The 11,305-nt window shown below is 40.7% G+C and overlaps 1 long non-coding RNA gene across 1 annotated transcript in view; it reads left to right on the forward strand.

The window, feature by feature from the left end:
- LOC119480062 overlaps nucleotides 1–11,305 on the forward strand; it is a 163,800-nt gene that overhangs the window by 145,586 nt on the left and 6,909 nt on the right. The gene's annotated exons all lie outside the window — the stretch shown is intronic.

Consider the following 11,305-nt stretch of genomic DNA (forward strand, 5'->3'; position numbering starts at 1 on the left):
ATATTTGCATGCTGACGTGAGTATTTACCTCGAAGCACTGCTGTGCCAAAATGCAACCGCACAGAGCTCTTAGCCTTGTGACCTGATTACTGACTTGATAAATGTATTAAGGAGATGGTTGTCAATCTATCTGTTTTTTGTCAATTAATTGATCAGTTGACTAATCATTTCAGCACTTCTGTAAACTGACAGCTGGTATCAATTTTACACGAGCGTAATCCACTGTAGTCACATTTTGATACCAATCTTTTTAATGGTTATTACTTCAACAAGTTAAACATCCCAATAGCGCTTTATCAGTTAATTGATTTATTGTATAATTTCTATGCAACAACTGGTGTGGAAACGAGTCTAAAGGCATCTTTCCAGGCCGTTATCTTGCCGTCGTGACTCGAAACATTTCCGACATCAGATGCCCTTTCTTTCATTTCAGCAACCATGAATCAAACACGGATACACTCTAATGGTCTAATGACTAGTAATTGGATTAAAGTGATTCCAGATTGATCAGCATCTGATTCTGAAATTACTGTTGCCTTAGCGAGAGCTGCGCTGTAAAGTCTGGGAACCCTCAAGTCTTTTTTTTCCAATTTTTTTTATCCCTGTTAGATGTGGGCGACAGTTCCAGTGGTCACAAGACGGTCACCATCAAACACTATCTGCTTCTGGTCTCTGTGACAGCTCTCATTATTGGAGGCCACCGAATAGTTACCAACTGATAAAAGCATATCACACCGCACGGAGGAAATTGAATTCTGGAGGACATAAATTCTGACTGCGAGAGTTCATAGTCAGAAGCTAATTTAAGGAAGATTAAATTAATTTCAGTGACATCCATTCTATCTTGACGAAGTCGGTACATAACATAATGTAGCTCTGTTGCCTTGAGATAAGAGGATAGTCATTTTAGACTGGGCACAGCAGTAGCTGAGGATCAAGCCCTAATCCCATTGCTGCAACCTTTTTTACAGAACGTCATGGAGGATACAGAGTGTCTGACAACCATTATTCAGTAAGGGGATTTTAAAAGTCTTTCAGTTTAGTGTGATAATTTAATTGACTGCTGACCCAAAGCCTCAGGACACAACTTGCCTTCATACACAGCCAGCTCAGTTTTCATGTTCAGTCATATTTCTTATTTTGTCTCGCATCAAAACCAGATGGCAATTTATCATTTTTCAAGAAAATCAAGTCATGCAATATCTCTCTAGCTGAGGCTGTAACTTTACATCGTGCTTCTTCTTTTGTTGTGGAACAATTATATTCTTGAGTTATGAATAAGTTGAATGAATTTGATTCGATTCATGAGTCGCATGTTTGGTTGGAAGCTGCATTAATTGATTTATTTGGCCATTTGGGACAGAAAATTTCAAGCAAATACAAGCTGACAGACACACAGATCTTACATATTATCACCTAAAGCGGGGTTTAGGCTCGCCGTAGTGTTCCTGACGCGAGCCAAAAATGACATCATCACGTTGTTGTTGTGAATGCTCCACAAGTTGCCGCAGCGCTCGGTCGCGCATATCTGAATTAGGCGCCCGCTGCGTGCGGAGGCTTTTCAGACATGACTGCCACAATAAGATAAGAGCAAATAACTTATAATTACTTTACTTTAAAAGCAGAAGATCTCTATTTTGTCAGCCGAATCAAATTGTTTACAGGATATTAAACTTTTCAACCTTCGTTTAATTGTGACACATTTATTATTTGACTCTTTTCTGTACAGGGATTGTATAGAGACGATAAAATATCTGAGACCAGCGTTTTGCCGGTAACACTCGTTGACTTCCTGGCATTTCGGAGAATACTGCAAAGAACAATGTGTTGAGCATAAGCGCCTTTGTGCGTGCCCGTACCTCGCTCGGCATCTGTGGAAGTCCGCGCCACAGTGCCTCACACGCGTATAAACAAAGCTTAATAGAGAGCCATAGTCCTGATATCCCATATGTACGACTTTTAAATGACCATCCTTATCTATACATCTAGAGCGAACCACTCAATATGTTATTGAGTACCCAGATGTTCCTGTCTAACTTCACGCGTGCTGCAGGCAGCAACATTGTCATTAATTTAAAGTCGTGTTTGTGTTCACCTGCTCAGCTCTTTTATCTTATCAAAAGTCATTACAAATCTTTAATCCCAAACTTTCAAACATAATCACCCTCAGTCTTGCACTGAATCTTGTTTACAACATGAAATCTATTGTATATTACCGTTCGTAGCATCCAGTTTGCCGTCATACTTCCACTGTGTGAAATATGGCCTTTTCTCTCAAGACACAGTCCTTGCGGTTGAGCTGTCTAAATGGCTAATGAATTACAGATGAACATCGACGCAAATTAATCTCCCAGAAGTCCCTGGGTAATATAGCAGCCATTTAAAACTTTAATCAATAACCCTGAAGTTGAAAGCGTGCAGGCGCCGCACTTGTTTGGTCACAATAAACAGTACGCAGACTGCAGACTCCTCTAAATCATGGTGACAAGCACAGTCATGCTAAATCACTGGAAGTGAAAAATAAATGTCTGCATAACTTTATCAGCGGTGTCTCCACGTTTCCTCCGGGAGCAAGAGGATATCAGCAATAACAACAGTGGAAAAGAATGATTTATAATCTAAACTAATACTTCAGTCCACTCATATTGGTTGTTTTGGGTGTATAAATATTATATAATTAAACTGTTTATAAATATTGAGTGGGCCAAAGTAACATTTCATTAAGTTTTATGCCTTAGTAAAGTCTAAATGTCAGCCAGTTTAATTTAGCATTTTAACGTACGTAATTAACTTTATGTAAACACTGTGTTTTCAGCTGCAATGCATTCACCACCATTATGTAACAGTTAGAGCTGCAACAGTTAAGTGATTGGTTGTCACCTATTAGATTAATCACCAACTATTTTGATAATCAATTAATCAGTTTGAGTATTTTTTGAAGACAAAAAAAGTCAATTTCCAGCTTCTTAAATGTGAATATTTTCTGGTTTCTTTACTCCTCTATGACAGTAGACTGAATATCTTTGAGTTGTGGACAAAACAAGACGTGTGAGGACGTCGTCTTGGGCTTTGGGAAACACTGAGCAACGTTTTTCACCATTTTCTGACATTTTATAGACCAACAAACTAATCAATTAATCGAGAAAATAATCAACAGATTAATTGACAGTGATAATAATTGTTAGAAGCCCTAGTAACAATGACATTTTCATTATATTTCAGTTAATCAAATATGCCAAATTATGGACTTCAGTCATTATTCAAACACTATTTATGGATAAATAACATATTTCAACAGATTAAAAATTCTTTTACAATATATATATATTATTAAACTATGCCTGAATACTGATATCTATCACTAGGAAAAATATTCTAAACAAAATAAAATCGTCATTTTAGCTAAATCAACTCATAATTCTTTGGTACTACATGGTTTGGTGAGCTCTACATTGTCAGTGATGATTTAAGTGATGATTTTTCTGCACATTATTTTAACCCTATTTGATTGTTCTCTTTAACTCAGTGAAAGAGTCGGCAGATAGTTAGCACTCAACGCTAAGTGTCACGTCCTTTGGCTGTGTCACCCCTTGACACTATAATGACCCTGAAAGCCTAAAAATTGATTGCAGCATAAAAACGTCCATTTAATTTACTGTGATTTTGTCTTCTTGACATATTGGCAGAGCTTCTTTGAGTATCTTTGTTGTTTCTTCCATGAGGTAATGGATAGTACATCTGTGTTTGAGATCGTTATACCTCATATTTCATAAACAGGATTTTATTAATGTAGAATTACGACATGCAAAAGATAAAAGTTTTTATTTGCTCTCATGTACCAACATATTGGATACACTATATACCGTACACTACACATAGTGCCCAAATTGCTTTCATACTTCCATGCTAATGCCTCTTAAATTGTCTGCAGACGCCCATGAATGTCAGACAAATACGCTCTTTTCTTCTCTCACTGACACAATAACATTTTCTCACCCTCCTACTCATCTTCCTTGTTCTCATGAATTTGGACCTGATCCTCCTCTCCTACCTCAGACAGATGATGTGTCGACGCAAGCTCTGCCTTTCCCTCATCCATCTCTTCCTCCCACTATCCCTTTCCTGCACTCCATCTTCCAGAACTGTAACCTACGGTCGCCAGCTGTGCAGGGAGCCCCAGAGTGTATTTACGGCGAGCTGCACTTTATCACACACAGCTGCACAGCTGCCAACTTTACTTGGGGCGTTCTTCAGCCTCCCTGCCTCTGGCCATGTTTTTTTTTTTTTCGTTGCCGGTGAGATCCTGCACCGCTGCTGCTGCATGCTCCTTTCTCCCCAGCTGCTGCCCTGCTGGAGAAGGTGGGGTGAACTGTTAATGGCCTGTAGAGCACAAACAGCGGTGCCCAGCCACTGCCACTGGGCAGGCTTACAGCACAGCCTCCAGTAAAAACACAAAACAAATGGCACCATTCAGAGTTTTACCAAGTAAATAATTCTTGTCATGCAGGGTTTAACTTAACAGTGCTCTTCCTGTCTTCTAACTTTCCACAAATTCAAGGATGTATTAATTGTTGGTGCTTCTCTCTGCTGGCTTCTTGTTGATATTTTGATACAGCATTAAAATATCTGCCCCCATGTTTGGCCCTGTAACTGCATAAATCTGTCCCGAGACTGCAGGGGGCCTTGTGATGAGCTGCCTCCTTCCCTGCCGACCTCTTGTCCCCAGGCGGACAGAGTGGAATACATTCCCCCCTCTCCCTCTTATAGGGTCCCCAGTGTCCTCACAGCCTATCAGGACGGAGAGATCTCCACCCCCTCCCCCCTCTTAGCATATCAGGAGCCGTACATCTTCCGCTGGTGCGGAGCTTTATGCAAGGTGACAGCTCCTCACACTTCAGTGTTCGGATCACCTCAAGTAGCTCAGATATCGGAAAAAATGAGCACACTTCCCACCGCGGTGACCAAATGTAGATTGACTGAGGGTATCCGCAGGCCGCGGCACCCCTATCCTCCTGTCCTGACAGAACAGGCCTGCTGGTAACTCTCTACATAAGAGAGAGCGGAGTCTGGAGACACATCAGAGGGGAAAGCTGGCTGCAGACCGAAGAGGGGGGGCGGATGGTGGTGGTGGTGGAGGGGAGCAAACACTTTGAAGCCATCGGAGGTGATGTCAAGTTTGCTTAGACTCAAGGATGGTGTTTGAATATGCTGGCCACTAATATGGCACCAGTATCTCTGTCCTCATCTCTGTTTTCTGTCACTATGTACAATCTGGGCTCGTCTCCTCGGCTCCTGACAATGTCCTTTCACATCATGTTATTGCACACTCGGAGCTGCAGTCAGCAAGCCGTCACTCAACTTCTTTGTCTGAAAGTCAGGCCCGTTTTTGCCGTTAATGCACTCGGTGCCTGTATAAAAGTGACGGGGAATACGCTATCTGCTTTCCCATCAGGAAATCATTGGCAGTGGAACTGCAATATCACTCACCGCTCGCGTTGTTTACACCCGGATGTATCTACATTCTCCAGGATCTGACAAGTGGCATTTTGCGGGAAGTGATTTAAATCGACGACCTAACCTGCTGCTCAGGAGGTCTTTTTATGCACAAGAATCCAGGCTTTTTTTTTCTCCAAATATCTATAATGTATACATCAGCGCAATACACCAATATAATTTCCCTGCCCCGGGCAAAAACGCACTCGTCCACCAATTTTTCCTGAGCATGTAAATATTTTTTATCCCCCACGGGTTTGTTGTTTTTTGGTGTGTTTGTGTAAGGTCAGCTCACCCTGAAACCTTGCTGGAAAGAAGCCAAAACCTAATATTTTAAAAAAGCATTTTATATTTCTTCTAATTGCAAAGTTTGTGTTAAAGTCATGGCTCAGCAGCATACTCCGTTCAGCCAGTGATCCCTTTAAAGAGTTCTCAATCTGTCTGTCTAGACATTGTCCTGAGGCAGAAACATTTTGAAGGTCAGACTCGAAAAATTGTTCATATCCTGTCTTTTTTGTAATATTAAACAGAGCAGCTTTACATCTCCGGTAATGGATTTCTTTCTTGTATATATTTCTCATAGAATTTATGTAGTGAAAAGTGGTTTTCAATTAAAAATGGTAAATTGTTGTTCATGTACAGAGCACCATCCTTGCTTTTGCCTCATACAATGTGTATCTACCACCTCAAAAGCCGCGGTTTAGCAGAGAGGTCGGGCATTCGTTTGTTGAATTTCCACCATTTTTGAGTTCATTCATTCGGTTGTTCGCAGAGGATAAAATCAGACATCACTTTATGGCCACAGAGCAATCAGACACAGCCCTCCAGTGTCTTCAGCTGACTCTTCTGGCCCTGTCAAGTCCTCCTTCAATCTGGGAGTCTGAGCAGTCGCGTGGAGGTTGACATGATTGCCTTTAAGCAGCCCCTCTTAGCCAGTGACACACAGCTGCAGCCAGGCACCTCTTCTGACAGTAAGAGCACCATGATGGATTGCCTTGCCAAAACTGCTGATCAAAGAAGGTCAAAGTTCAGATGTGTGTCTGGCTGCAATAGGCGTGTGCAATCACCAGAGATGGCTTTTCCTCAAACATCCGAGCGTAAGGCCGAATTTTTATTCCGCTGATAGCTGCCTGATTGAGCTGCAGAGTAATTATGTCATCAATTATTGGGATTTTATCAGATATAAAAAAAGCTAAAAAGCTCATGTGTCAAGAATATTTGAGTTTATCGATCCGGAGGGTTCAACTGAGCCTCAGAATGATAATAAAGTACAAGCTTCATGCTTGACACTATGCCAATATTGCAGCAAATACTGATTACTCTTTGACCAGTATTCATACGCATATTAATACACATAAAATGCCATCTTTGGGCTGCGGAAACGCTCTGCTGAAAAGAGCAGACGTTTAAAAGTTTCTGACATGTGTCGCGCTACCATTGAGACACTGCCACTGATGTAGGTGGAGCTGACAGCGTCCCGGCCATTGAAGATGGCTCTGGGACATACCAAGTTTGGTATGTGTCAGCTCTCATTGTTGTCAGGATGCATCCTAAGTGAAGTCGGAATATGTAAACAGCCTCATTAAAAAGGGAATTCATTTGAAACATTTTTAGGTGGAGTGATGGGAAAACGTTTTTGATGTTTGCCCTCGCCCTCCTCAAAACACTTAGGTGGGTGAAATAATCCAGATACTACACACCATTTAAAGAATAGAGTATATTATTGAAGATAACGGCACACATTTCATCCCCTGGGAGGCATTCACAGTGTTACACTCGGTTTTACCAGTGGGCAACCTCTGGTTCTGAAAAGTGAAGCCAATGCGAAAGTGCCTTCAACTTGCATTCTTTCTAATAGCCAGCAGGGTGCGACTCCTCTGGTTGCAAAAAGAAGTCAGATTGTATAGAAGTCTATGAGAAAATGACCCTACTTCTCACTTGATTTATTACCTCAGTAAACATTGTGAACATGAGTTTATGGTGTCAATCTCTAGTTTCAAGTTTTCTTCAATACAGCATGATGTTCATTTAGTAAATTATGGTCCCATTTAGAGTCAAATAGACCATAAAGCAGGGTATGCTTTAGGGCGTGGCTACTTTGTGATCGACAGGTCGCTACCACGGCGTTGTCCGGTCTGGGTGTTGTCAATGTTTTCGTCGTACTTTCGCAGTGTGTTTTCAGTCCATGAAAGTTAATTGTGACATTTTGGTCGTCTAAAAATCAGCATTCGGTTGTACTTAGCTCCACCTTCTTGTGTCACTTCTAGTTATTAAAAACAACATGGCTATGGTCAAATATCAAGATGGCGATGGCCAAAATGCCGAACTGGAGGCCAAAAAAAGAGAGTTAGCCAGAGAAGTTCAAACCCTGATTCTGGCTCTCCGAATCCGTTCGATCACCCCACAAGCATAATGGTGCCTTAAATACAAGAAAATGTAGATTCAAGTGTGTCCAACGCTTAATATATAATACACATGACCTGACAAGAGCAATTTCACAATATGGGACTTGAATTCTTTAAGATAATGTGAGTCAGGAGGAAATGAAGCAGAGTGAAGTATCCCTATCTAAAGATCCTGGCTGGGGTGGGAGACTTTTGCGGTCGAGGTGACTAAGGAGTCTTATTTCTGGGCCAGATTCACATTAGTGACATTTATCATTGAGAGGGAAGATGGTATAATTAGCTTGTCAGTCTACTTTAGGCTGAGCTGGCGCTCTTTGTGAAGAAGAATGGACTGCAAGCCCAAGGAGCTGACAGCCAGTCGATAATGTGGCAATTAATGTCATAAATAATTCTAAAGCCAATTATATTTAAATGGACCTCACCCTCTAAAACAGCACTTTATTTCCTATCACTTTATGATGTGTTCTGTATCAAACAGCAGGAGCAGATTTTCTTTTTTTTTAATTTCTACATATGGCCGACATATGGCGAAGCCATAATGTGAGGCATAAAAATCAGAAGGGCCATGCAGGAGATTTATTTGTTGATTTAGTTTGCTGTTGACTTATGAATGTCTTCCTTATTGCTGAAGCATCACCTGCGGTAAAAAGCAAATACAAAGTGTAAAACCACTTTTAATCAAAATTATATTGCCTCCATGTTGCTGGCTGTACGAGATGTCTTGGGCTCTTAAAGAATGTGAGTAATTTAATGGCAGTAGTGGTTAAATATATCAAATGTTCCCTCCGGCCTTGGGAGGGTCAAGCCCAGTGTGATATATAGAGAAGACTGTGATGGCTGAAGGTCGTGTCAGCTTCTTCTGCATAATGCATGAATCCTGTAACTCTCTCCGACTCCAATCTTCTGAACCTGAACCTTGGGATGAAAATTTTACTAAGTAAATCAGCGAGCATGCTGGCATTTCTATTAACCTCCAGTGTGGAACTGACACAAACATGAATCACAGTAAATAATATCTTGCAAATTGTAAATCATGTTTACAACTTGTGCTGAGAAGTGATATTATTGCATAGTGCCATCTGTTTGCTGTTTGTTACTGCTAATTTATTTGCACAGACGCAGAAGAGAAGGGTGTTTTTAATGTGCAAAATTACAATTTAGCATAACAAATATGGTAAAGCACTGATTGCTGATGCTTAACAAAATTACATTTACCACAAGCATTTATTTACCAAGCCACAAACTACATCTTAACAACATCCACAGATTGTATTTTATTTTGTTATATCAAAGTAGCAATATTCTATCATTATGCAGGTTGTATTTTGCTTTTGATGAGTGGTATTTCCCACTTCAAAGATGAAAATAGCCAAGAGCTTTGATTTATGCATGCATGGAGTGAAACAAAAGAAAAGGAAATGTTGACCTTTACAGGGAACATAAAGGGTCAGTGCAGCAACTGTGCCTTAGAGGCAAATTGCCTCCCAGTGCCGTCGATCTGTCCTTGCAACCGGGATGAAATTCTTATCTTTTGCCATTTGTTTTCTGTTTTAACGGTAGAAATGTGGAGAGGCACAATGTTTCTCTCTGTGTACAGGTCACCTCGCAGCAGCTATTAAAAAAAAAAAGCAGTGACGGAAATGTTAACAGCAAAGTTTTGCTTAATTTAAATACGATTCAGAGAAATATATTCAAACGGCAGCGCTGAGAATCTTTACTTTGTTTCAGACGCTGCGTGCAAGTCTGCTAGCTCTCCTGCCCTCCTTCATTTCTGTATCAAAGGGTAAACTAATGCAAAATGTATATGGCCCTTGGCACAAAAGATGGTGGTGCGGCTCGGTACAGGAAGATCTGTGTGCTAAAAGCTTGAAACATCTGTGTAAACACATGGCCTTTTTCCAACCATGTAGTCAATGTTCTCATAGCCTTAAGATAGATGTCCAAGGCAATATACCTTGCCCCGGGGCCATGCTGGAATGGCTTTGAACATCTGAAAAACCTTGAGCTTCAAGCAATATCCACTTTCAATATTCCAGCTTGACAGCAAAGCATAGAAGAATTCAACCCATGGCTTTTATTTGACTCTTTGTTGATCTAAGCATTGGATCGATCGTACCAGTGCACAGTGGAAATGCTTTGGAAACGATAAGAATACAGAAGTTTTAATGATGCAGTGATGTCTTATGGTTGTTTTTTGACCAGATTATTTTCAAATTTAAAGTTTTTTTTTTATAGAACAGTGTTTGGAAAGGCAGAGACAAACAGAACAAAAAAACAGAGGACCTTCTGTCTTTGTTGTTGTTCTTTAATTCTGTTAATAGCCCAAGGTAAAGATTTATCTGCTCTTGTCAATTTACCTCAGCCTCAATATAAAGCACCAAGGTCACTTTTTCCTTGCCTGGCCCACAGGATTAAATTGTCATGTCACTCTAATAGGCAGCACAGGGAATCATTAGTCCAGCTCAGCTGCCTGACTGATAGGCATTTCAGTCCAATCATGGGAGTGTGCCGCCACAGGCCAGCCAGTATTGACACTGTGTCAGGACTGAGAGGGGACGCCTTAATCAGCCAGGACACCCTCAACATTGATTTGACAAGCTGTCGTAATGACCCCCTTGTTTTGGTAAAGGATCACTGTTTATCCAGGCTGGCATTGATGCACTCGGAGTGCTGCATTGTCATGGAAACTATTATCACCAGCCAAGCCTGTGCAGCTGGACAAGAGTTGTGTTCAGTGGGCACCGTGGATTTGTGTCTGTGTCTGTGTGGATCCATGCACAGAGCCCAGTGTGACTGGTAACTACATGTAGTGACTGTAGTTTGAAGAGAGGTCGCTCAACTAACGTTAATCCTGTTGGATTTATGAGCTCCATGGGCGAAAATACATTTTAATACACTGCTTTAGTTCTGTGGGAAATCATTCGGTAATCTCTGAAGCATCAGCAGACTGAGAGGACCTTTACAAGTCTTGTTAAAGAAATGTCTTTTACGTTGTCAATCATAAATCTGTATGCTGCCACCAGCAGTTGGTTTCAGTTGAACAATCTGTTGCTAGTAGCAATCACTTATAGCTATCTGTTTCAGGTTTTATGCTACCTTTCAAATAGGTTTTCATGCACTCTCAATCACAACACTTGGTGTTAATACTGAAGAATATACCAGTTTTTAATCCTATTTATGTGATTTCTTTTTTTTTTAAATTAGCTTAGTTTAGTTACAATCTTCCCCCCTTGGTTGGGAATCACTCAGCTACAGGTAGGCTGTCAAAAACCATAATTCAATATGGTTAGATGATACTAAAGTTCGATTTTACATAATCCCTCCTTGGTTTTTCCTCTGGGTTTTAGTTTAATATTACTGAGCATTACTAATCATTGTGATTTAACTCAAAAAATGAGGTGTACAAA

This window comes from Sebastes umbrosus, chromosome 20 (assembly GCF_015220745.1).
Source record: "Sebastes umbrosus isolate fSebUmb1 chromosome 20, fSebUmb1.pri, whole genome shotgun sequence".
Lineage (NCBI taxonomy): Eukaryota > Metazoa > Chordata > Actinopteri > Perciformes > Sebastidae > Sebastes > Sebastes umbrosus.